This window comes from Papio anubis, chromosome 5 (assembly GCF_008728515.1).
Source record: "Papio anubis isolate 15944 chromosome 5, Panubis1.0, whole genome shotgun sequence".
NCBI lineage: Eukaryota > Metazoa > Chordata > Mammalia > Primates > Cercopithecidae > Papio > Papio anubis.
The window spans coordinates 34,345,365-34,372,284 of record NC_044980.1 but is presented as its reverse complement, the minus strand read 5'-3'; the positions used below and the strand labels follow the sequence as shown (position 1 = coordinate 34,372,284).

Below are 26,920 nucleotides of genomic sequence, written 5' to 3'. Positions count from 1 at the left end.
ACTGGCTATCTACCCAAGGAAAATAAGTCATTATATCAAAAAGACACCTGAACACATATTTTTATTGCAACACAGTTCATAATGGCAAAGATATGGAACCAACCTAAATGCCCACTGACTAATGAGTGGGAATGTATATATACACCATGGAATACCTACTCAGCCATAAAAAAGAACAAAATAATGTATTTTGCAGCAACTTTGATGCAGTTGAGGCCAGTATTCTAAGTGAAGTAACTCAGAAATAGAAAACCAAATACCATCTGTTCTCACTTATACTTAAGTGGGGGCTAAGCTATGGTTATTCAGAGGCATACAGAGTTCTATAATGGACTTTAGAGACTCAGAATGGTGAGGGTGGAAGCAGGGTGAGAGTTAAAAACTACATATTGAGTACAATGTACACTACTCAAGTGATAGGTGCACTAAAATCCCAGATTTCACCACTGTACAAGTCATTCATGTCACCAAAAACCACTTGTACCCCAAAAGCCATTGAAATAAAAAAAGTTTAAAAATAAGTACATTTTGTAAGGCTAAAGTTATTATAGATAGCGATTCCTGTGATGAATCTGGACAAAGTAAATTGAAAGCCTTCTGGAAAGGATTTACCATTCTAGATGCCTTTCAGAACTTTCATGATTCAGGGGAGGAGGTCAAAATATCAACATTAACTGGAGTTTGGAAACAGTTGATTCCAACTTTCATGGATGATTTTGAGCTGTTCAAGACTTCAGTGGAGGACGTAACTAAAGATGTGGTGGAAATAGCAAAATATCTAGAATTAGAAGTGGATCCTAAAGATGTGACTGGATTGCTGCAATCTCATGATAAATCTTGAACGAATGAGGAGCTGCTTCTTATGGATGGGCAAAGAAAATGGTTTCTTAAAACAGAATCCACTTCTGGTGAAGATGCTATGAATGTTACTGAAATGACGACAGAGGATTTTGTTGAGAATATTGCATCAACTTACTTGATGAAGCAGTGGCAAGGTTTGAGAGGATCGACTCGAATTTTGAAAGAATTTCTACCGTGGGTAGAATGTCATCAAAGACCATGTGTTATAGAGAAATCTTTCATGAAAGGAAGACTCAATTGATGCAGCAAACTTCATTGTCATCTTATTTCAAGAAATTGCCACAGCCGCCTCAACCTTCAGCAAGCAAAATCCTGATCAGTCAGCAGCCAACAACATTGAGGCAAGACTTTCCACCAGCAAAAAGATTAAGAGTCACTGAAGGCTCAGATGATTGTTAGCATTTTTTAGCAAGATAATTTTTAAAATAAGGAATGGATATATTGCTTCAGACATACTGCTATTGCACACCTAATAGTAGACTACAGTATAGGATAAACACTACTTTTATGTGCACCAGGAAACCAAAAAAACATGTAACTCACTTTGCAGCATTCATTTTATTGTGATGGTCTGGAATCGAACTCACAATGTCCCTGAACTATGTCTGTACTAAATTGAGCAACTGGTTTTATAAATATTTTTGAAAGATTTCTCAACTGTGCAATCCACAACTATGTTCATTTTCTGTGTGTATTCTCCAAAATGTGCATTTTTATTTTAACATTTACAGTGACATTTTGAATTATTATCTCTGCAATGTTTCAGAGTTTTCTCTTCTTAATACAAACCTAGATGTTTATTTTTAAGGTTAACATAACCACTAGAGAATGGCAGGTTTTTGCTCCACTGGAGTGCTTACTGGAAATGTAATGACCTTTTCATATGTTAGATTCTATTTAAACTGTCCTTGGTCTTTTGAACTTCATCTGTTCACATTTTTAATTTTTTATTAGTACCTTTTTAAACATGTAATCAAAATAGTTACCATTTCATAATCATTTTACTGGATTACTAAAAAGTCTATACCATAAACATAATTCATGTGGTATTTTCATTTCAATGAAAATCACATTACCAATTTTGTGAGAAAGGTGAAATTAGAGGTAAAGAAATCTGATATCTTAGCAGAATTTCAGTCACATATATCCTCCATGAAATAAGCTAAAACTACACTAAAGTTGCAAACTCCGTTGATTAACTTTTTAGCTTCTATGGGGGTGGGGAGAGGAGCTTCTCTGAATGGCCAAAGCAAGATTATAAAATCGAATTTCTATGAAGTGGCTTCTAAAACCAGAGTAAAGGGAGTGTGTGTCCCATGTTGAGCAGCCATTTTTCTAGACTCCTGGAATTTACCAGCTAGTAATATTCCAAAAGCAAATTTGGTAGTCAATTAAGGTTGCAAATTATTTTTGTTTTTGCAAGTAAGAACATACAAACAAACACTACTATCTTCTCTAGCTATTATTTCACATAAGAAAATAAAATTATACCAAAAGAAGTAGGAAGCCTTAATTTTGAGAATGAAGGATGTTTCTTGAAACTGAAGAATAGGCTACATGAAAAACCTACATTTTATCATGACAGACTTGTACATGTCTTTATAGATTAAACTCATTGTTGCCAAACTCTGTTTTCAAACCTGAAACCTAGGCAGCACTACTTGCATATGGATTCCCAGTCTCCGTGGTATTTACAATATTGCAATGTTGGAGAGCTAGATGTGTGTGTGTGTGTGTGTGTGTGTGCGCGCGCGCGCGCGCGCACGCATGTGCACATTTTTAATACAAAGAATCTGTGATTGCCCATTTTTGGTCTAAATCAATTTTTGGGGGGTATCATCTATCTTTCTATGTCCTCTAAGAAGAAATACAGAGTTAGATGTTAGAGGATTTTAAGGCTTCCATGGAGATTACAATTGTTAAGTGAATTTGAAGATATTTTATAGAAAGCATAGAATTGATGCTCACAAACTTTATCTGGGAAATTCCACAGTTTAGGAGAACATTATCCTTACTATGTCAAATCCTCAAGGAGGAAAACATTTACCTTTGAATTATGTACCTACTGAGGGACTGCTGAATTCATGTAATACTAATGTAGATGCTTAAATCATGCTGTTTTGAATTTATCAGGAAGCCAAATCCAAAGTAAGTCCTTTATTTTCTTCTGGCTACTGGTAGTTTCTATTCTACATTTTTAAGTATCTTATTTGAGCATGTTACTGAATTATCAAAACCCTTGAAAGTCTGAGAAGATTAGGTCAAGCTGTATCAAAAAGAGATGCAGATATTTAAATGAAGCATGAAGTTAACTTCCATTTTCTTACTTAGTTATTATCTACTCTATTTCACCAGGTTGATAACAGGTCTGCACAAGTGTGTATTCTAAACCACCCAGATGTGAGAAAGGCAACCTATGATGAAATTATAATAAAAACACATTTATATTTGTTAAGACATTTGATGTAGTTGTACCTAATCAATTTTGAAAAGTAGAACTCAATGTTCAAGTACTATTAATTTGATATCTCTACCAGATGGATCTCTTTTCAGATTAAATTCCCGCTAAGCTCACCGAATAGTTTCTATTAAAGACACCTGGGAAATCTTCAAAGACCAGGTAAGATTTTAACAGCTCCTAGGAAATTAATGATTATAATGTATGCTAAAATAGTAATGATGTGACGACCAATAATTATGTTAACTTCTGTCACTTTGAAAGTACCTTTACGTCATCAGTCAAGGTAGAATTTTTATTCTGACAGAAGGTTTATGAGGACAAGTCTGCTGGGTATGAATACACATAGTTTGTCCGTCAAAAGGTGGAAATATTCTGTATTAGGAAGTCAAGTCCAAAGAAAAATCTGTATTTGCTTTTCCATACTAGCTACCAGAAATTTCCATACCATATTCTTTGATATGTGAATATAAACTTTTGTGTGAATCTGTGTGTGTATAAAACTGCACACAAAGTGGAAAAGAGGAAATCACTCTGTTTACTTGTAGTGCAGGTGGAAAATACATGAGTATTTAAAAGGACAGTTGCTTATAAACAGAATAGGCCACCATTATGTAAAAAATCTTTGAAAAATAGAAACCCAGTGCTTATCAATTCATTGTAAAAGCTGCTTTTCTTGGAGTCTTCAAAGCTTTTGGAAATGAGGAGCCCCCTATTACCATGGTGATCATCAGAGACTGAAGGGATCACACCTCACACTTCATTTCAATTACACCACTGTTATCCGTTAACATCTTAGGAGAAGTCAGGAATTCTGGTCGGAATTCAGGTAGGGGGTGCAGGAACTTGTAGATCGAAGAGCTAAGCATAGTGAAAGAGACAGTGGTTCCAGAAATGGGAAATAAAAGGGGGGCTGATAAGGAATGTGGGGAGGGGACGAACTTTCATTCCTTTCAAAATTTACATGAGGTTAAGTCTGACTTTTAGGGAGAAATCTGGGGCAAGGGTAGAGTAAATCCTCATTTAACATTGTCTTGGAAATTGCAACTTTAATTGAAATAACATATAATGAAATCAGTTTTAGTAGGCTAATTGATGTAACTAAGAGTTAGGTTCTTATGACATATTTCTGGTCACAAATCATCATCAAAATTCTAAATAAAGATCAAAATACTTCCAATATTGAACACTAAAATACACATGAGCTTCGTATGTTTAAGAAAGATTAATAAAAACAAGTAAAAGCATTATTTACCCACTTACGCTGGTTCAAGGAGACAGGTGGCCAGAGGGTCTCTTAGAAACTCAGAGTGTCAGACAGGAACCAGCCCTGGACAGGATTGCCATTTCATTACAAGATGCCCCTCACTCTGGGACCAGGTAGACATGCCAGGTCACCCCACGTGCACAGCTTTGGGATGTAGGGGGAAACTGAAGTACCTAGAGAAAACCCATGCAGACATGGGGAAACCATGTGCACTGCATACACACAGTGGCCCCAGCCGGGAATCCCTTTTTTTTTCTTGTCAATGTCATAAAGAAACGACGCTGAATAAATTCACGTTATTCAAAGACCTGCTGTACTACAGAAAAGTCAAAGAAGTTCTAAAGAAGATATAATATTAGGACTCCCATAATTGCTATTTGTTTTGAACCCTCATCAATTATTCCATGCAGTGTAGGGTGGGAAGAGATCAAAAAGAACTTCTGAAAAGGAATGGGCAGAAAAACTCCATAATGAGGGATGCAACCTCCCTCTCTAATATAGCTACAAATACAAGAGCAAAAGATGTGGCAAGAGAGGTTACTGTCAAGAGGCAAGTGCAGAAAAAGCTATTGGTTTTTTAAAAATTCACCCAGTTAAAATGTGGTATTTACTTTTAGATGTTTTACTTATATTATGGACATTTTCAGTGAGGGAAAAAGCCAAAGACAAAAAAAAATTGATTTGGGCGATCTTCTTTTTGCCAAAACATTGGTCATGTAATTATTAACAACAATAAGGAATGCCAAGTAACTGAATTCCATTACATAATATGAATTCTTGCAACTGCTCACTTTCTTAATGAATACACCACCTGCTCGTGTTTCCTCCTGCAAATCTCCCAAAGTAAATGCGTTGACAGTTCGTCATCCAGAGATGGCTGAGTTGGTTTCATTTCTGTAGGCTAACCACATTTAGGCTTGGAAGCCTTAAAAAGAAGAGGAGGAGGTGGAAGATGAGGGGGAGCAGGAGAAGAATAGAGAAGAGGAAGAGGAAGGGTGAGAAGGATGAAGTGTGAGGGTGGAAAAACAGAGAAAAATAAAGAAGAAAGTAGAATGAATAAAGATTATGTGATCCATAACCTCTGGACTTATGTGAAGTTAAGGCATGGAAGCTAATATGCTAGATTTTGGTGATCCTAGATGTAGGATATTACAGAAAGAAAACCACTTTGCTAACACAAAGAAATAGTAAAGAAAACTTCGTGTGATTTTTTTCTATTTAGATCTCACGCTTAAAATGCAGTTAGAGTAGAAAGGCCATTCTTATAAAATAATGTTTCATTTTGTTCATTTAACTATGGTTTAATATTTTATAGGTATTATACTATATATTGTGTTTTAATTAACTTGAATTTCATGAGAATGCTAAAGAAGTATTTTAATTTGGTACCTAATTTATCAATAGTTTGAAGCACTAACATTGAAAAATGCTTTAGCTTTAAAAGTTTTTAAATTTAAGTTTTAATATATACTTTTGGTTAGGAATTTAATGGTTAGGATAAAACCGCAGACATAACAAAACCTCCAGAAATATATAGCCTAATTGCTTGGTTGGCTATTACAAATCCATTGAAATTGTTACTGTGAGTTAAAAAGACAGCTGAGTTACAATTTGGGAGCAACTGTTAGAACCAGGAGATGGAGTTAGATAAGATCTCCTGTGAATATAAGCAGTATACCTTAGAAAAACAAGAACTTCAAGACTAATTATAATGAAAATGGTTTGGGTAATTACATTTCCATCAGCAGCAAACATATATATATATCTACACACACACACACACATATATATAGTTATATATATATTTTGTAATATACATTTTGTTATATATAACTATATACATATAAAACAAAACACCAGGGATGAGGAAGGCTTTTTGTGAAGTTAGGCTGGTCATACCAGAGTTGGTGTTAAGTTTATATTGATGATTTATTTCTATCAAGTGCCTAAACTAGATGGGGAAATAAATTCTCTATTTCATGTGTTAAAGAATAAAAGTTGCCCCTGATTTTATTGTTTCCAAAAATTATGATTTGATGTGACTGGTAAATGCCTAGACTTATGACTACGGGTCATTTGGTAAAGGGTATATAAAAGATGAGTTTAGGGGGAATCGGAGAACGAGAACAACGTGCTTCACAGATCTTCGGAGTTTTCACCACAGGGCAGACTGAGAGCTGAGGCATTTGAAAACTAGGTGAACACAGACTTCCTAGGAATTCAGATCCTAAGAAGAAATAGATTAAATGTGATCATACAGATGGTTGGATCAGTAAATATTTTAAAACCCAGAGAATTCAGTAATTGCATTAAAATAGACCTGATACCTAGCACTAAAATTTATTATATTTGCCCATTTGGGCATTGTCCCTAAGAATGTTATCATCCTTATTATAGTTCATCACACCTCTTTAGACTTCAGTTTCCCCATCTGTATGTTGAATGAGTTGGACTAGATGACTTCTACGCTCCTTTTCAACTCTAAACCTTAATAAGTTTATTAGTTTTTATTGAATTCAAGATCACACTTGGAAATGCCCTGGTGTCATTTGTTATGAGGAAGGTATTGGAAATAACAATGTTGGTAGCCATAGTAACAACAGCAACAAAAATGCCCTGTAGAATATGTTAATTAGCTTGATTTAGCCATTCCATAATGTATACATATATCAAAACATCATCTTGTATACCATAAAATATGCAATTTTTGTCAATCAAAAAATAAATTTTTAAAAATGTCCATGACCTCAAAAAGAGGTAAAAAAGATGAAAACTGTCATACTCCTTACTTAGTACACATAAGGAAACTCATGGAAGACAATCTCACACTTGATAATATAGTAATAAGCAAGCAGTTGAGAGCTTGTGTTCTAGCACTTCGTACAGACTTGAGGGCTCTTGGAAGAGAATCTTAAGTCTCTAACACAATCTTGGTGATTTGCATTGTTGCTGAACATTACATCACCTGAGTTAAAGTTAAATGTTTTTGAGGAAAACCAGTATATTAAAAATCATTTTAAGTAGACTTAAACTACTACTATTGAGCTGGTCCATGATAACTTATTTGCTAGAACTTTGAAAAAAAGTGTAAGGGGTGGAATAATCACCCCTTAGATTGTTCAATAATGTACAATAATCCTTCTTTAGATCAGTATTTCCTGTAGTGATGTGTATAAAATACACAATGTAGGGAGGTATAGAAAAGGTATAAGTTCCATTGATGCCTTTTCATCTGATACTTCAAATTTTTCTGTATTTTATTTATTTTTAATTATGCATTTTATTTAATGGTAGATTATGTCTAATCTACCGTTGTATAAATACCATTGTATAAATAAAGAAAGAGAATAGAGAATCACTAATTTGTTTTTAATTGATGAAGTGCATGCTCAGAAAAAAATTAAATTGCTAATTTAAAGGACTGTCTTTTATTCACTCATTCAACCAACATTTATTGAGCATCTATTCTATTCTAGTCATTATGTTAGTCTCTGGGAATCCACTGAAGAGAAAACATTGACAGGTCATTTTAAGGTTAGAAGCATTTGTTGATGAATAAATGAGGATTCTTCTAAGAATTATAGTGGGCAGTGAAATATATTTGGAAGAAAAACTGTCTTAGTCTATATTTGCCTGTCTTTCCAGATATCAGGGTTCAGTTTGCCCTGTGACCTCATTTTTCTGATGGATACAAGAAAAATAATTGGTTTTCAGTTTGTGCAGTGTTTCCCTTGTTGTAAGACTGGAAGTGACATTGCCGAGATTGTTACATGTTAGAGGTAAAACCAGAAGCCCTAAAGTGAACTTTTAATAAAAGAAATATGATCATATCACCTTCTTGCTTAAGCCTGGAATATTTGTGTTTTTGTTGTTTTCATTTTGTTTTTGTTTTTGTTTTTAACCATAAACAGAATAGAAATCAAAGTTTTTAGCACAGCATTCAAGATCTCACAAGATCTTCCCTGAATCTACTATTTATCTATGCCCATCACTACAGCTATTGTTCCTCACTTGCTCTGCTTCAATGAGCTATCATATCAAAATCTTGCACATCTTTCAACATCCAGATCAAATGTCAACTCTTCTATAAACATTTCTCCTGCACTTATCTTTACTCCACTAATAGGTAATCTTATTCTTTTATGTTTTATGGCATTTAATTTATATATCATTTTCAATTAAAAAAATAGAAATAGGGTCTCACTCTATTGCCCAGGTGGGAGTGCAGTAGTGCAGTCATAGCTCACTGTAACCTTAAATTTCTAGGTTCAAGCAATCTTCCTGCCTCATCCTCCTTCAATTTTTTACCATAGTATGCCTTTAATTATTGTTATTTGTGCATGTTACTGCAGTTCTCACTAGATTACAAGACCCTTGAGGATAGCAACTATGTCTTATTCAACTTTGTGTTTTCTATGTTGACTGATACAGTGTTTTTATATAAGAATAACCTAGGAAAATTCAGTACATTTAATTGTTGTTTAATTGAAGGGCAAAATGAAAAAAAATTTCAAAAGATACTGAAATCACCTTCTAGATTTATCAGATGGTTTTAACAGCAACTAAAAAACAAACCCTAGAAATAATTAAACTCTTATATCAAGAAAGAAGTAATATACATTTAAAGGATAGAAAGTCTGTAAGTATTACAAATCAAGAAAATACAGAATTTGAAGTAAGTAGTATTAAGCAGAAGTGGTACCAACAAAGCACAGTACACTGCATTTGTATAACACCTATACCTCCTAAGTGGTTCAAGTTAAGCAGTTGCCTTAATGTAGTCAACTTTATGGCAGAAGCCACTCAGACTGGAAATGCTTATTATATCTTCAAGTCCATAAATGTTGTCATGACCTTTCTCATACTACTACTGTCTTGGAAAATTTTAGCAAATTACTACTGCAAATTCTGCTTAGATGCCTTTATACACACATACCCACCTTTAATTCATTCCCCTGGTAGAGTGCTGTGAAAAATAAGAAACTGAAGATGTTGTAAAGGTTATTGCATCCAAGCTGAAGATAATTACAGGTTACCATATTGGGACACAAAGTGGTTTGTTGTACCTGAAGCCCACAAGCAGAAGTATGTAACACTCACATGCACATCACCTTCAACAGAAGTAGGAAAATCCTTGTACATTGTCTCCTGTACTAAAATCACTTCACTCAGTACAGATAAGCACATAATTTCTCAATGAATCATGGAATTATTAGTTAATGCCTACTTGACCTTTCTACCAGTATACCTTTCCAAAAAAAGAAAAAAAAAAACCTGAGTAATTTGTAGACCTTAAAGATCAGCAACACTAGTGAGTGATTTGACAGTAAGACATAAGTAAGAGACATTCTAAGGTTTCTTGCTTAGTTGCTTAGGAAATCAAGAACCTCACTGCATTAGAGCTGGGGTAAAAGAAGTCCTGAGTTTATAAAACTCTAGCAAGCAGAGAAAAACAAACAAAAATGAGCAAAATTTCTTAGCTCAAAAGTTTAGCAATTTTCTTGTTTTAGAACTAAAAATTCAGTAGTATCAGCTGCCTATAAAATCTATAGAGCAATCAGAGTGAGTAGCCATTATCTCATTTGGTGCAATTCAAAATGACAATTCAAAGCCAGTATATTTTCTGTCTATGCTTGCAATAATGATGAAAAATGTCATAGATGGTTGAAATGTAACTGTCACTCAAGAAGAGTATAAAACACACTTTCTGAGTGTTTTTGAAAGATCTCATTTTTTTTAAAAAAAATGGAAACTATGTCTTTCAAATATAAGCTGCATTGGACATCAGTAAAATATCTGGGCAGGCATACAATAACTTGTTGAGAATCTCTAGACTCACCTTTTATGGATTGGTAGGATGTCATAGAAGATTTTGGCATAGATACTCTAACTCAGAAATCGCTTAACTATCCAAGACACCTTCATTCCTTTATCCTTCTTGTTCAAGCTATGGCCAAGATCTGTTAACAGCTCCTTAGGACTGGCTCCTTCTCATCTTTTGTATTCATTAATCTCCACTGATTCTTAGTTAAGGTATTCAGCCCTTCTCACATGAACTGTTATGAGAGTCTTGAAATTGGCCTTCTGTTACTCCAATATGCCCATCTCGAATCCACTATTTAATACTATAATGAGAGGAACCATCCTAAAATGTAAATCTCACTGTGCTGCATTCAGGATGAAAGCTTTAGAATGACTACTGGTTGCCTAGAAGATAAAATACAAGTCTTTTAGTACAAGACATTGCAAAATCTTCTCTGTGTCTACTTCTCCCACCTCAGTTATCAACACATTTTCCATTTCCTCCTCTCTCCATTCCTACCATAATCGTCCCTCTGGATGTTTCTCCATCCAACATACTTCATTCCCCCATTCCACTATCCATGCTGTGATTTTTGTCTAGGATACCCCTTTTCCCCTTATTCCAACATATTTTGCAAAGCACGGTTCAATATTCTCTTTCTCTATGAAGTCTATAAAATTAACCTCATTCTAGAACTGTGCAAATACTTCTGTTGTGACACCAATAACAATTTATTTCACTAGCATCTTTAAATGTCCATACTACAGACAGGTTATAAAGGTAATTCCACAAAAGCATGGAACATGCATGATTGTTTTTGTTTCCTCAAAATGGAGCAAAATAAGCACTCTATAAATATTTATTTTAATTCCCTTTATTAAGGGGAACTTAACTTATCCAGAAGCATTAAGAAACTATTAAACAAGCACTGCTTCTTAAACAGAATTTGCTATACAGTCATGTGTCACTTAATGATGGGGATACATTGTGAGAAATGCATTGTTAGGTGATTTTCTCCTTGTGTGAACATCATAGAATGTACTACACAAATGTAGATAGTACAGCCTATTGCTCCCAGGCTACAAACCTGTACAGAACGTTACTGTACTAAATACTGCAGGCAACCATAATGCAATGGTAAGTGTTCATGTATCTAAACATAGAAAAAAATATAGTAAAAATTATAGCATTATAATCTTATGAAACCATTGTCATATATGTGGTCCGTGATTGACTAAAACATTGCTATGGGGTGCATGACTCTACTTTCACTGCATTATGGGTAAGGAGTTAGTATGATTCATGGTCAAAATGTAATAAACTATATTGGTGGAATGCCAGCTGCCTAGAGACAGTATAGGTACAGTAGTTAAGTATGTATTTTTGATGCCAGACTGTTTGGTTTTAAATTCTGACTACCATTTACAAGACGTATAACTTTGGTCAATACCCTTGAGCTCCCTAATCTTTAGTCTCTTCAGCTATAAAATGAAGATAATAATACTCATAAATTTGTTGTAAGAATGAAATAATATAGATCAAGTAGCTTAGATAGGCATTTATATAGGACACAGTAGACATCAGATATTATTTCTAAAGTAGATGCAGTAGGATAAAGGTATACGTGTGTGTAATCTGTGTAAAATCAACTAATTACGTTTCCACAAAGCAATAAATACTTTTAGCTGCGGCTATTAAGATAAGGTCTGTAACAGGAATACCATGTTAAAGTACCTAGACTCTTTGCAATGGGGAGCCCATGGGGTGTTTGTGGTAACTGACATGAGTTTCATTTTCAGATCATTGTATGTAAAACAACTATTGCAGAGATGAGAAAAGGAGTAATTAGAGGAAGGAAAATAAGTAAATATGGTAATATTCTAGGTTAGAGGTTGATATGGTTTGACTCCATGTCCCCACCCAAATCTCATCTTGTACCTCCCATAATTCCCACATGTTGTGGGAGGGACCTTGTGGGAGATGATTCAATTATGGGGGCAGGTCTTTTCCATGCTGTTCTCGTGATAGTGAATGGGTCTTATGAGATCTGATGGTTTTAAAAATGGGAGTCACTCCTGCAGAAGCTCTTTTTGCCTGCTGCCATCCATGTAAGATGCCATCCACGTCTCCTCCTTACCTTCTGCCATGATTCTGAGGCCTCCCCAGCCATGTGGAACTGTGAGTCCAATTAAACCTCTTTTTCTTCCCAGTCTTTGGTATGTCTTTATCAGCAGTGTGAAATGAACTAATACACTAAATTGGTACCGGTAGAGTGGGGCGCTGCTGAAAAAATACCTGAAAATGTGGAAGTGACTTTGGAACTGCATAACAGGCAGAGGTTGGAACAGTTTGAAGGGCTCAGAAGAAGACAGGAAAATGTGGGAAAGTATGGCACTACCTAGAGACTTGTTGAATGGCTTTGTCCAAAATGCTGATAGTGATATGGACAATAAAGTCCAAGCTGAGGTGGTCTCAGATGGAAATGAGGAACTTGTTGAAACTGGAGCAAAGATGACTCTTGTTACGTTTTAGCGAAGAGACTGGTGGCATTTTGCCCCTGCCCTAGAGATCTGTGGAACTTGAGAGAGATTATTTAGGGTATCTGGTGCAAGAAATTTCTCAGCAGCAAAGCATTCAAGAGCTGACTTGGGTGCTATTAAACACACTCAGGTTTAGAAGGGAAGCAGAGCATAAAAGTTTAGAAAATTTGCAGGGACATGGAGTCAAGGGAGATTTTGCATGGGGCCTGTAGTCCCTTTGTTTTGGTCAATTTCTTCCATTTGGAACAGCTGTCTTTACCCAATGCCTGTACCACCATTGTATCTAGGAAGTAACTAACTTGCTTTTGATTTTACAGGCTCATAGATGGAAGGAACTTGCCTTGCCTTGGATGAAGCTTTGGACTGTGGACTTTTGAATTAATGCTGAAATGAGTTGAGACTTTGGAGGGCCGTTGGGAAGGGATGATTGCTTTTGAAATGAAAAGATATGAGATTTGGGGGGGGGCCAGGGGCAGAATGATATGGTTTGGCTCTATGTCCCCACACAAACCTCATATTGTAGCTCACATAATTCCCACATGCTGTGGGAGGCACCTGGTGGGACATGATTGAATTATGGGGGTGGGTGTTTTCCATGCTGTTCTCATAATAGTGAGTAGGTCTCAGGAGATCTGATGGTTTTAAAAATGGGAGTTGCCCTGCACAAGCTCTTTTTGCCTGCCTCCATCCATGTAAGATATGACTTGCTCCTCCTTGCCTTCCACTATGATTGTGAGGCTTCCCCAGTCACATGAAACTGTTAGTTCTCCATTAAACCTCTTTCCTCTGTAAATTGCCCAGTCTCAGGTATGTCTTTATCAAAACCATGAAAACAGACAAATAGAGGGGTGATGAAGGTTAAAAACTGAGATAGACAAAGCTTTGTCGTTAAGCACACACAGGTGAAAAATTGTTACATATTTCTAGTAAATTGTTTTATTTTTCAAGTCATGACCTTTTTATTTCCAATAATGCTTCTTGTCTATGAATCTATTTTTCTGATAATACTGAAACACCAATTTTCATTTTATTAAATTTTTTCTGATTTGGGGAATTATTTTTATAATCCTTTGGTGGTTTTTTATAATTAATTAATTAATTAATTATTATTATTATACTTTAAGTTCTAGGGTACATGTGCATAATGTGCAGGTTTGTTACATATGTATACTTGTGCCATGTTGGTGTGCTGCACCCATCAACTCGTCAGCACCCATCAACTCATCATTTACATCAGGTATAATTCCCAATGCAATCCCTCCCCCCTCCCCCCTCCCCATGATAGGCCCCGGTGTGTGATGTTCCCCTTCCCGAGTTCAAGTGATCTCATTGTTCAGTTCCCACCTATGAGTGAGAACATGCGGTGTTTGGTTTTCTGTTCTTGTGATAGTTTGCTAAGAATGATGGTTTCCAGCTGCATCCATGTCCCTACAAAGGACACAAACTCATCCTTTTTTATGGCTGCATAGTATTCCATGGTGTATATGTGCCACATTTTCTTAATCCAGTCTGTCAATGATGGACATTTGGGTTGATTCCAAGTCTTTGCTGTTGTGAATAGTGCCGTAATAAACATACGTGTGCATGTGTCTTTATAGCAGCATGATTTATAATCCTTTGGGTATATACCCAGTAATGGGATGGCTGGGTCATATGGTACCTCTAGTTCTAGATCCTTGAGAAATCACCATACTGTTTTCCATAATGGTTGAACTAGTTTACAATCCCACCAACAGTGTAAAAGTGTTCCTATTTCTCCACATCCTCTCCAGCACCTGTTGTTTCCTGATTTTTTAATGATTGCCATTCTAACTGGTGTGAGATGGTATCTCATTGTGGTTTTGATTTGCATTTCTCTGATGGCCAGTGATGATGAGCATTTTTTCATGTGTCTGTTGGCTATATGAATGTCTTCTTTTGAGAAATGCCTGTTCATATCCTTTGCCCACTTTTTGATGGGGTTGTTTGTTTTTTTTCTTGTAAATTTGTTTGAGTTCTTTGTAGGTTCTGGATATTAGCCCTTTGTCAGATGAGTAGATTGCAAAAATTTTCTCCCATTCTGTAGGTTGCCTGTTCACTCTGATGGTAGTTTCTTTTGCTGTGCAGAAACTCTTTAGTTTAATTAGATCCCATTTGTCAATTTTGGCTTTTGCTGCCGTTGCTTTTGGTGTTTTAGACATGAAGTCTTTGCCCATGCCTATGTCCTGAATGGTACTACCTAGGTTTTCTTCTAGGGTTTTTATGGTATTAGGTCTAACATTTAAGTCTCTAATCCATCTTGAATTAATTTTCGTATAAGGAATAAGGAAAGGATCCAGTTTCAGCTTTCTACTTATGGCTAGCCAATTTTCCCAGCACCATTTATTAAATAGGGAATCCTTTCCCCGTTTCTTGTTTCTCTCAGGTTTGTCAAAGATCAGATGGCTGTAGATATGTGGTATTATTTCTGAGGACTATGTTCTGTTCCATTGGTCTATATCTCTGTTTTGGTACCAGAACCATGCTGTTTTGGTTACTGTAGCCTTGTAGTATAGTTTGAAGTCAGGTAGCGTGATGCCTCCAGCTTTGTTCTTTTGACTTAGGATTGTCTTGGCGATGCGGGCTCTTTTTTGGTTCCATATGAACTTTAAAGCAGTTTTTTCCAATTCTGTGAAGAAACTCATTGGTAGCTTGATGGGGATGGCATTGAATCTATAAATTACCTTGGGCAGTATGGCCATTTTCACGATATTGATTCTTCCTATCCATGAGCATGGTATGTTCTTCCATTTGTTTGTGTCCTCTTTTATTTCACTGAGCAGTGGTTTGTAGTTCTCCTTGAAGAGGTCCTTTACATCCCTTGTAAGTTGGATTCCTAGGTATTTGATTCTCTTTGAAGCAATTGTGAATGGAAGTTCATTCCTGATTTGGCTCTCTGTTTGTCTGTTACTGGTGTATAAGAATGCTTGTGATTTTTGCACATTAATTTTGTATCCTGAGACTTTGCTGAAGTTGCTTATCAGCTTAAGGAGATTTTGGGCTGAGACAATGGAGTTTTGTAAATATACAATCATGTCATCTGCAAACAGGGACAATTTGACTTCTTCTTTTCCTAACCGAATACCCTTGATTTCCTTCTCTTGCCTGATTGCCCCAGCCAGAACTTCCAACACTATGTTGAATAGGAGTGGTGAGAGAGGGCATCCCTGTCTTGTGCCAGTTTTCAAAGGGAATTTTTCCAGTTTTTGCCCATTCAGTATGATATTGGCTGTGGGTTTGTCATAAATAGCTCTTATTATTTTGAGGTACATTCCATCAATACCGAATTTATTGAGCGTTTTTAGCATGAAGGGCTGTTGAATTTTGTCAAAGGCCTTTTCTGCATCTATTGAGATAATCATGTGGTTCTTGTCTTTGATTCTGTTTATATGCTGGATTATGTTTATTGATTTGCGAATGTTGAACCAGCCTTGCATCCCAGGGATGAAACCCACTTGATCATGGTGGATAAGCTTTTTGATGTGCTGCTGAATCCGGTTTGCCAGTATTTTATTGAGGATTTTTGCATCGATGTTCATCAGGGATATTGGTCTAAAATTCTCTTTTTTTGTTGTGTCTCTGCCAGGCTTTGGTATCAGGATGATGTTGGCCTCATAAAATGAGTTAGGGAGGATTCCCTCTTTTTCTATTGATTGGAATAGTTTCAGAAGGAATGGTACCAGCTCCTCCTTGTACCTCTGGTAGAATTCAGCTGTGAATCCATCTGGTCCTGGACTTTTTTTGGTTGGTAGGCTATTAATTATTCCCTCAATTTCAGAGCCTGCTATTGGTCTATTCAGGGATTCAGATTCTTCTTGGTTTAGTCTTGGAAGAGTGTAAGTGTCCAGGAAATTATCCATTTTTTCTACATTTTCTAGTTTATTTGTGTAGAGGTGTTTATAGTACTCTCTGATGGTAGTTTGTATTTCTGTGGGGTCGGTGGTGATATCCCCTTTATCATTTTTTATTGCGTCTATTTGATTCTTTTCTCTTTTCTTCTTTATTAGTCTTGCTAGCGGTCTGTCAATTTTGTTGATCTTTTCAAAAAACCAACTCCTGGATTCATTGATTTTTTGGAGGGTTTATTGTGTCTCTATCTCCTTCAGTTCTGCTCTGATCTTAGTTATTTTTGGCTTCTGCTAGCTTTTGAATGTGTTTGCTCTTGCTTCTCTAGTTCTTTTAATTGTGATGTTAGAGTGTCAATTTTAGATCTTTCCAGCTTTCTCTTGTGGGCATTAGTGCTTGTTTTTTGTTTACTTCTTTTTTCTTCATTCTTATTTTCCTCTGGGCTAATCATATATTCTTTATGTATAAAGAATATATAATTTTTTATATATAGACAATAAAGTATTTTTACTTTATTGGTCTGGAAATAACAGAATCTATTTTATAATGCACATTGTTTTTACATGCACATGAAATATTTGCAAAAATTTTACACATTGTTGACCACAAAGCAAGTCTGAGGATACACAAAAGACAGGGCCGCCAAATAGTCAACTGCACAGGGGCAATTAGCTCAAGAGGGGAAAGGTTGATGAAGTTGAGCCCACTCCCTATCAGCCAAGATGTTTGCCTTGTCATGGGATTATGAAGAAAGGGATATATTTTGCTACTGAGCACAGGGATGACAAGCTGTTTGTCCCTTTTAAAGTTTCTTTAAAGAAATATTTACATTTAATTAAAGTTAATTAAAAGGTACTATAAAGATCAGCAACAGCTCTAAACAAAAAAAATCCTGTCTTCTAATAATGGGATAACATTCAGAATCAAGTAAAGGGTTAACAAAAGAAAACAAAAAAATTGAAATAAAACTACAAAACAGTATCATTCATGAACATAGATACAAAATCCTTAACAAATATTAGCAAATTGTACCCTGGAATGTATAAAAATAATTATACCTTACAACCAAGTGAAATGTATCCCAAACTACAAGGCTCATTCAACACTCAAAAATCAATTAATGTAATCCATCACACTAGCAGGCTAAAGAAGAAAAATCACATGATTATCACATGATTATCTCAGCAGACACAGAAAAAAGAATTTGACAAAATCTAATGTCCATTCATGAGAAAAACTCACAGAAAACCAGGAATAGAGAGAAACTTTCTTAACTTGAAAAATAACATCCACAAAGAACCTGCAGCTACCATCAAACTTAATCTCAAGAAACTCAAAGCTTTTCTTCATATATTAGGAATAAAGTAAGTATGTCTCTAACCACTCTTTTTCAATATCATCCTTGAAAGTCCTAGCTTATACAATACGACAAAAGTAGAAAATTAAGGATGTGCAGATTGAGAAAGAAAAAATAAAACTGTCTTTGTTCAAACTGTAGAAATCTGAAGGAATCAAAGCAACAAACCCCTGCAATTAATAAGTGATTATAGCAAGATTGTAGAATTCAAGGTTAAGATACAAAAGTCAATTGTTTCCCTGTATATCAGTAGTAAACAAGTAGAATTTGAAATTTAAAATGTAACACCGATGACATTAGCACTCCCAAAGATGAAATACTCAGATATAAATCTAACCAAACAAGTGTAAGATCTATGTGAGGAAAACTACAAAACTCTGATGAAAGATAATAAAGAAGAACTAAATAAATGGAGAGATATTTAATGTTTATGGATAGGAAGGCAATATTGTTGAGATGTTCTTTCTTCCCTACTGGATAGAGATTCAATGCAATCCCAAGTTATTTTGTGGATGTTGATAAATTGATTCTAAACTCTACATGGAGAGTCAAAAGACCCAGAATAGTCAACTCAATATTGAACAAAAAGTTGGAGGACTGCACTATTCAACTGCAAGATTTACTGTAAATCTACAGTAATCAAGATAGAGTAGTATTGGCAAAAGAATAGACAAATAGACCAATGAAACAGAATAGAGAGCCCAGAAATAGATGCATGTAAACATTGTCAACTGATATTTGACAAAGGAGAAAAGAAAATACAATGGGCCAAAGATAGTTTTTTCAACAAATGAAGATGAAACGAGTAAACATCCACATGAAGAAAAAATGAATCTAGACACAGAACTTACACCCTTCACAAAAATCAACTCAAAATAGATCATAGACCTAAATGTAAAATGGGAAACTATAAAATATCTAGAAGATAACATAGGAGAAAACCTAGGTGACCTTAGGTATGGCAATGAATTTTTAGATACAACACCAAAGGTATGACCCATGAAATAAACAATGCTGGGCTTCATTTAAATTAAATGCACTGGACTTCATTTAAATTGAAAACTCCTCTGTGAAAGACTATTTCAAGAGAATAAGAAGATAAATCACAGACTTGGAGAAAATATTTGCAAAAGACTTATCTGATAAAAGACAAAATATACAAAGAACTCAAAACTCAACAATAAGAAAACGAACAACTTAACTTAAAAAGTGGGCAAAAGACCTGACCCAATATCTCACCAAAGAAAATATATAGGTACATAAGCATATAAAACTCCAGAACATATATGTCATTAGGGAATTGCTAATTAAAACAACTAGATACCACAAAACCTCTTAGAATGGCCACAATATAAAACACTGACAACACCAAAAGCTGGTGAGGATGTAGAGCAACAGAAGCAATCATTTATTGCTGATAGGAATGATAAATGGGAAAGCCACTTTAGAATATAGTTTGTCAGTTTCCTACAAAACTAAACGTACACTTACCATATGATCCAGCAATTGTGCTCCTTGACATTTACCCAAATGAAGTGATAACATGTCCACACAAAAACCTGTACACATATGTTTATAAATGATTTATTCAAAATTGCCAAAACTTGGAAGCAAACAAGTTGTCCTTCTGTAGGTTAACAGATAAATCAACTGTGGTACATCCAGACAAATATTTTTCAATGCTAAAAAGAAATGATCTATCAAGCCATGAAAAGATATGGAGGAAACGTAAATGTATATTACTAAGTGAAATAAGGCAATAGCTGGGCGTGGTGACTCACGCTTGCAATTCCAGCACTTTGGGAGGCTGAGGTGGGCGGTCACTTGAGGCCAGGAGTTTGAGACCAGCCTGGCCAACATGCTGAAACCCCATCTCTACTAAAAGTACAAAAAAAATTAGTCGGGCGTGGTGGCGGGTGCCACTCTGGAGGCTGAGGCAGAAGAATTGTTTGAACCCAGGAGGCAGAGGTTGCAGTGAACGGAAATCGCGCCACTGCACTCCAGCCTGGGCAAAAAGAGTGAAACTCCATCTCAAAAAAAAAAAAAAGAAAGAAGAGAAAGAAAGAAGCCAATCTGGGAAAACCATATACCATGTGATTCCAGTGTCATAACACATTGGAAAAGGCAAAACTATGGAGACTAAAAAAACTCAGTGGTTGCCCCATGGGTTAGTGGGGAGGAAGGGATAAATAGGCATAGCACAGAGGATTTTCTGGGGAGTGAAACTACTCTGTATGATACTGTAATAATGAATACATGACATTATACATTTTTCAAAACTCAAAGGATATACTACTACAAGAGTGAATAGTAAATTCGAATGTAAACTATGGGCTTTGGATGCCCTTGGAATTAACCAGAGGTGCATGGGCACATGTACACACACACACACATACACACACACCCCTATATAATCAATTCATTAGAGACAAAATCACAAAAGAAATCATAAAATATTTGGAACTGAGCAACAATTAAAATATTACATAAAAATACTGCAACTAAAACACTATCAGAAAGAGTATAGCCTTAAATGCCTGTATTGGAAAATAAAAAATTTGAAAACTAATGAGATGAGTTCTAACTCAAGAAATTAAAAATAAACAGCAGAGTAAAAAAAGAAGATATATTAACATTGAAATTAATTATTTTAAGAAACAAAGTTGATCAAATTAGAAGAGTATATGGTATATAGTAAGGTCTCTTAACTGTTTGCTATTATTGTAAATTTAAGTGTGGAGAGGTACTGATAATACGTTTTCTCTACTTAAGGTCTAAAGATCAGTCTTGTAGTTTTTTTTTCTCTAAGACTAAATGCTATGTCACTTGCAGCAAATCACTTCATTTTCCTAAATCTTTATTACTTAATATATAAAATGAAGTTTTTGGATGGAAAGCCATACCTAGATCTATCTATCCAGGATTCCACTTTTCAAGACTTGGCTGAGGCAACAATTTGGCTGATATCAAACTCAACTTGTACACTCCTGCTATGATATGGACCATTAGTTTTTGTTTTAAATCCTGGAAATGATGAAACATGGTGAGTTACAATTACATGGTACATAAATTTATTAATAATATTATTATATTATTATTATTATTACTACTAGTAGTAGTACTGAAAAAAGTATAGTAAGTTGATTCTCTTGCTAATACTATTTCCTTTTAGTATCAGAATTCATTCATGACTGAATTCCCAGCATTAAAAACAAAAATATCTTTCCACAATACTCATTTTCAGGAAATGTTATAATCTTCTTCTAAGGAATTTTATAGAAGCCGCAGGATACTGCTAAGTGTTCCTAAGGCAAACTGGCTAACAACCTACTTGTCAAATCAGTATCATGTTCACTTACTCAAGAAGATACTGGTGTGAAATAAAAGTAGGGCAGGCTCTCTAATTTCTCTCATATGTAGAGCAACAGAGAAAATTCATTTTCCTTTTCATAATTACAGAAAATGATCACAGAGCATTTTTGCTCAAAATATAGAGGTCATTTTTTAGCTTTCTATTTACTTTTCTTTCACCACGTTGTACAAAGGATGAATGATAACTGGGAACACGACACTAGAAGAACCTCTTTTTCTCCCTTTTCTGCTGTCTACTCTCTTTAAAACAGTGCTTCTTAAAGGGTTGTCAGACACACTTGCAGGAAGTCTGTATAATTGAAACTATTTTCCTAATAATACTAAGACATTGTTTTCCTTTATCACTCCCATTATCCCACGAGTGTAGAGTGGAGTTTCCCAGAATCTACATGAAGTGTAATATCACAACAGATGGAATACAGAAACACATATGAGACTAGCTGTCTTCTGTTAAGCCAAAGGTTAAAGACATTAACAAATATATAAAACAATGCCACTTTTCTCACAAAATGTTTTCAGCTTTGGAAAATGTATTTTTCATAAAGGTGTTTTATGTTAGTATGTCATGGATTTATTATTTTTAAATGAATTAATAAATAGTCTTAAAGTTTCTAATGTGGTAAATGTTGATAGATAACAATCTACACAAACAGAAGCTCTTTATAATGTTTAAGGCTATAAAGAGGTCCTGAAACCAAAAATTTGAGAACCATTACTTTAAGTAGTTCCTCCAGTAGCTAAGAAGAAAAAATTAGGAAATAGAAGCATGTAAAATCCAGAGAAAAGGACCAGAGGCATCCAAATGCCTAGCTAACCCAAAAGAACAGACTAGAGCACTTGGAAAACCTCTCATCTTCCATAAGAGTTTACACTACCTGTGAGTAACAAACTGTTTAATTCAAAACTGTGGATGAGATTACGCAGAACATAATAAAATGAAGATTAAGGGTAAGTGGGAAAGGACTCAAATTACACTATAGGCCGGGTGCGGCGACTCAGGCCTGTAATCCTAGCACTTTGAGAGGCCGAGGAAGGAGAATTACTTAAGTCCAGGAGTTTGAGACCAGCCTGGGCAACATGGCAAAACTGCCTCCCTACGAAAAATGCAAAAATTAGCCAGGCATAGTGGTGAGTGCCTGTAGTCCCAGCTACTCAGAAGGCTGAGCGGGAGGATCCTGGAGCCTGGGAGGCAGATTGCAGTGAGCCGAGACCACACCTCTGCACTCCAGCCTGGGCAACAGAGCAAGACTCTGCCTCAAAAATATATATATGTATATACTTTAGATTTTTAATACTCCATGAGTATTAAAATATAGTATTTTAATCATTATCTTAAAATAAAGTGTTTGTTTAGTGCCCAGTGAATTTATGTGTCTTAAGTGTTTGGGAATGCTGTATACATCGTATCTGTGTAAATGGTGTAAAGTTGACTGGAACATGTCCTGTTATGTAGTCCTATATGACAACGTCAGTATACGCTGTGGAGGTTTAGATCAGAAATTCTAGAATCAGGCTGCCTGGATTTGAATCTCAGTATTTCAAGTTACTTGATTTCCCCAGCCCTCAGTCTCCTCATCTATAAAGTGGGATTGATAACAAGAGCAACTTCCTCATGGGGTTGCTATGCAGATACAATTAGCTAATATTTGTTGATGTTCGACAAAGGCTTATAGCACAGCACCTGGCCACAGTATGTGCCATATAAATAAATGTTTAGTTATTGCCATGACTTTTAATTAATGACATACATTAAAAATAATGGCAAAAAATGCAATTAGTTTTGCACCAACCTATAAGTAATGTATACCATTAATTAAAAGTCATGTAAAAAAAACCACAATTACTTTTGCACTAACCTATGATAAGTAAAACCAGAGCCACCAGGTGAGATGCCATGAAAAAGCAAGGACCTGAACTGTGAAGCAAACACACTATTGGGAGCAGATCAGAGTGAGTTATTAGTAGAAGAAACAGACACCAGACTTTGGCATTAGAAGGAGTCCTTAGACAAACCTCACACTAAATCATCAAAGCTCAAAAAGATAAAGAGGCTTTAGATCTGAAAGGGAAATGGTATTGGTCCAAACAAAGTCTCACGAAATATATTTCACAGAGACTAAGCTTCTTTCAAACATCTGAAAGAGGCTTTGCCTATACCAGCGGACCCTCTAAGCCCAGCGTCTGCCCTCCAGCTATCACAAATGAGCACCACCACTTGATGGCATTCAAATCACGCACTTTACGCACAAGCATTTCCCATGGCTAGATCATTTCCAATGGTATTCTAATGCACTTTAAAATGTATTTGAAATATTTGGGGATACAAAGAAGGCGAGAGAGTAAGAAAAGTTATACTACATTTTTTCCAGGGAAAATTTAATTAATATTTGAATAGAAGGAACTCTTATTTACTCTGGCATTTATATTAATCTGTTCCAATCTCATTAAGTAATCTAAAATGCTTTTGAAAGCACCCTTGCTAAGCACTTTATAATAGTTGTGTTCATTAAATACACTCTTTACTAATCTTATTCAAAAATAGGGCCTTCCTAACACGTGTTAAATTTATAATTCAATTTAGCACATATAATTGTATAATTTTTTAAACAACAAGGACTCCTGACCAATGTGTATTCAGAAGTAAATAATGGATTTAATATTTAAAATCAGACACAATTTAATTTCCTGTAATTAAATGTCACAATAGCTACACTAGAGTTGCAATGGAAATTCCTTTGTTTCTAAAGCTTTAGTTAGTTGAGGTAGGAGTTATTTCCTGAATCCAAAGTGTTCTATTGTCTTTTCCAACCAAATACCAAATTGAGTCACCATTTTTACTCTTATTATGTAAATCCAGAATTGTAGGAGTAAACTTTTAGAAGAAGGTTAGCTTTTTAGGATAGTGCACTTCACGTAGTAAATGTACAGATAATGAGTATAACAAACACTCTTCTATTAGAAGCAAAGCAGAGGAGCACAGCCTTTTAAAGGCCCCAAATAAATTCCCTCTCCTGGGATATTACATAAGAAACCCTGAGACTAAGTACCAGGGACTGGCCTCTTTTTCTTTCAGCTCCTCTTTAAGAACAATGGGAAGAAGTTAAATAGGTATGTTTGCTTTTATTGAGAGAGTAGCTTGAATTGAATACTTGTACTTCTAATGTGGCATCTCTGTTGAGAGCTTGTGAAGTATTTTGTGTACATAAATTTTTAGATAGCCTCTAGCCTAAAACATAAAAAATACAAGGCTATAGACATGTCCCTTGATTCTTTTAAAAGAAAACTTTCATAGAGAGCTTAATCGTGAGTTCATAAAACCTGAGCAGAAAGTTAAAGTTGTTCTGTTTTTCTTTTTTCAAAGGAGATTTTTGATGAGAACATAATTAGTCTTTTGCTCTCCGTGACAATTAGCCCATTTCAAACACCAGTGGGCAAAAGCCAGACAGGAGCAGCCCAAAGGTCACAGCTCAGTCAGAACTGACACCAGTCATGCACATAACACACGTAGCACTGTGCTTGATGCACAGTGAGCCCTCATCAGTAACCACAATAATAGATGATTATTATTTGAGAAGGTAAAGTCTGACACAGTAACTGGGCTTCTTCTCCTTTCCTAACTGCCTTGCTTGGTTATCTTTTCACCTTTATCCTCCTTGCCAAAGGGATGTTAATTTATTTATTCAACAAATACTGACTGAGTACCTATTCTATGGCAGGCACTGTTTTAAGCACTGGCTGACAATATTCAACTTTCTCTGGGCTCTATAACCCCAGAAATCAGGAAGGGTCAAGGAATCACTCCCACCTATTTGTGTTGCTGAAACAGCTTACTGCAAAGAGCCGTCCTTCTTCATATGACTTAGATAAGGTTCAACGATGACTCCCTGCTTACCTTGTCCCATTCTCTGCTTCATAAATGGTAAGCATCTATGAACTACTTGTTTCCATTGACAAATATGGGCAAAACGCCCACTTATTTGTGTTAACTAAACTTTAATTAGACTTCTCTCCTTCACTCAGAAAAGAACTGAATTTTGGTGCGCTCTTGACCATTGGAATTTGGAAAAACTGCTCTTTCTCTCTTTAATGGCAAGAATCAACTGACCTCTGGGAAAATATCCCTAATTGATCCTAACACCTGCTCATCTTACTTCTCACACCTGGTTCTTTCCAGGGTCATTTACTCCTTTCTTTAAAATAAAGGGTTTATTTTTCTTTTTTTTTTTCTATCTGACCTTTGGGATGCTTTCAGATCTCATGGTTGGCATATTCTCTCTATTGCAATATCCATGCCCTTCTTGTTATAGTCCCTTTTCCCTGTTGTAAAATCTCTCTGTACTGAATCCAAATTGTTTTTTTGTTTTGTTTTGTTTTGTTTTGTTTGATGACAGACATTCCAGCAGTAAACAGAGCATCCAAAAATTCTGCCCTGTTGGCACTTACATTCATGGGAAAGACAGACAATAAGAAAAAGCATGTTTGTACTCTTGTGATAATTGTTTAGGAGAAAAAATAAAGCAAGGGAAATAGGTATTAAATATGACAGTATCTTAGTACACTTCTGCTGCTATAACAAAATAACTGAGACTGGGTAATTTTTAAGGAACAGAAATTTATTTCTCACAGTTCCAGAGGTCAGAAAGTTTAAGATCAATGTGCCGGCAGGCCTGGTGTTTGTTGAGATCCCCATTCCCTGCTTCCAAGATGGCACCTTGCAACTGTGTCCTGCAGAGGTGACAAATGGTGTATCTTCAAAAGGCAAAATGCAGAAGGGTAAAAAGGGGCCTAAGCTAGTTCCCTCCAGCGCTTTTAGAATAGGCACTGATTCATTCGTGAGCTTAACCATTTGCACAAAGGCTGTATTTCTTAATACTACCACAATGGGGATTAAGTTTCAACATGAATTTGGAGGAGATACATTCAAATCATGCAGAGAGGTCTTTGAAATTTTACATAGGGTGACTTGGGAAGGCCTCATGGAGATGAATTTGAGAAAAGCCTGAGGGAAGTAAGGGAGCAGATATCTGAGGGAAGAAGATTAAGCCATAAAATAAGAACATGCTTAGAATATGCATGGAGCAGTCAAGGAGGTGATGACCTGACAGGAGCAGGAAAATTTAGGGGACTCTCATTTGACTCATTTTGATGGAGTCATGTAATCTTCTGCAATGTGAGTCTTACTTGAGGTGCAAGGGCACTCTTTGAGCCCCGTTAATGGTGGTCAGTGGAGAGGTGGTCTTACACTCAGCACCATGACTTCTGTTGTGGAGGCTTAATTGACAATAAGATGCCTCCAAGTGGAGTGAGACCTAAGGGGTCAAATTCTTGCTTTCAGGCACAGTATTCTTCAAAGCCCGGGTATTTGATTTTCAAGGCCCTGCTACATACAACTTGGCCA

At 35.7% G+C, this 26,920-nt stretch overlaps 1 long non-coding RNA gene across 2 annotated transcripts in view; it reads left to right on the top strand.

The window, feature by feature from the left end:
* LOC103885021 overlaps window positions 1–26,920 on the top strand; it is a 67,746-nt gene that overhangs the window by 23,008 nt on the left and 17,818 nt on the right. The window contains exons 3-4 of one of the 2 annotated variants that reach the window (XR_001903304.3): window positions 3,415–3,481; window positions 8,232–8,432. This is a non-coding gene — a long non-coding RNA (uncharacterized LOC103885021). Of the gene's footprint in view, window positions 1–3,414; window positions 3,482–8,231; window positions 8,433–26,920 lie in introns of those variants that run through there. The other variant, XR_647900.4, reaches the window with a different exon arrangement.